Genomic DNA, 1,604 nt, shown 5'->3' with positions numbered 1-1,604 from the left:
GCTGTGTATGAGAATGGATGCACCATTGTGTTCAGGCATGGTTACTGCTGCAGAGATGGTGGCAGACCACGCTGTGTCTCCAAGCTGTCACTTGCTGGATGTGCTGGAATAGGCAGGACATTTGCACATGAGATGGAGCTGTGCTTTTGCCTCCTGGTGGGGGCTGGCTTTGCATGGAGGTGTCATACCAGGCTGGAGCCCACGTGCATTCAGGGCTGATGGGAACCACAGCAGCACTGGAAACCTACTTGAGATTTCCCCTCATGTTTCTTTGGCAGGCAGGAGGTACCTGAAGCCAGGCTATGCCGTGGTTTGAAGGTGCTCCCAATTGATTGCTTGGTGGTAGCTGCCAAGGAAAGCAGGACACAAGGAATCCCTGTGTCAGCATGGTCCAGTACCTTTGTACCTTTCCCATCTCCTTACCTCACTCAGAGAACCCTACTCAGGCAGACAGGGCTTTTCCAAAGCCAGCTGTGCCCCAGTTCTGTGTTTTGTGGCTGAGCAACATCCCCTCAAAAGCTGTTGCTGGGAAGTGGGGAAGGGGGGTGGCTGCAGCTCAGCTTTGGGGACAAAGAAATGGGCTAAGCACGGCTGTGTAGAGGCGGGAGCCTGTCTGGAAGATGGTGCCTGGAGTGGGAGCTGGTTCCCAAGCCTTCTCTGCTCCCCAAACTTTCTGACTCACATGCTGCATCTACCACCATGGTGTGCAGATGCTGTCCTTTGCTTTAGACATGTATTAGAGCTATACCAGAGCCCTTCTGAAATGCAGAGAGTGAAGCACTGTTCCATGCTAAGTGAAGCACTGGTCAGGCCCATAATAAACAGCAAACTCTGACATTTAACACATGTAATACTGTTTGCCCAGTTTTAAAAAGGAAATATTATCTAAGCATGCCTCTGAAGACTAGTGCCACCCACACTTAGTTGTGTTAGGTTTGGCTGGTTTGACCTGTGTAATATTGCTATCACTTCCAGAATATAACATTCTGATTCCCTTATAAATTGTGCAATGTACTGAATGAAAAGCTTCTCTTGTGATAGAGAATAAATAAGGAAAACATTTATAACTCCCTTAACTGATAGAAAATTAGCACAGTCATAAAAGGCGTCTGTGGCTTTAGCAGTGTAGCTGAAAAGGAAAAGTGAATAAACCTGCCACTCAGAAAGTAAAAGGCAGAGCTGAAGAATGACTGCTGCCATTTCAGCCTCCTGGCCCTTGTCCCCGTTCAAGTGCAAAAATAGCCTCATCCCCTGTGCAGGCAGCAAGGAAGTGCTCTGCTGTGGGATCCTTCCTGCAGACACCACGCTCGGCAGTGTGCTGCTGGAAAGCACATGACTAGAGGATATCCCAAATTAATTTACATAGATATATAAATATATTGCATGTGTGTGTATTTTGTATGAAATATGAAACCAGCCATTTCTTAGCCAACCCCTTAATTTGCCTGAAACAGCACAGGCATAATGGAAACTGCCCACACATTTTTCCATTAAAAGTTACAAAGGGAAGGGAGGGGGGGACTGGTGATAGAAAAACACATGCACAGAAATGCCATGCAGCTAGGCAACAACACACACTCCAGTTTGCTGGGAAAAGTGTCATC

The sequence above is a fragment of the Acanthisitta chloris genome, unplaced genomic scaffold, assembly GCF_000695815.1.
Source record: "Acanthisitta chloris isolate BGI_N310 unplaced genomic scaffold, ASM69581v1 scaffold24702, whole genome shotgun sequence".
NCBI classification, from domain to species: Eukaryota; Metazoa; Chordata; class Aves; order Passeriformes; family Acanthisittidae; genus Acanthisitta; species Acanthisitta chloris.
Note: the sequence above shows the minus strand (reverse complement) of the source record.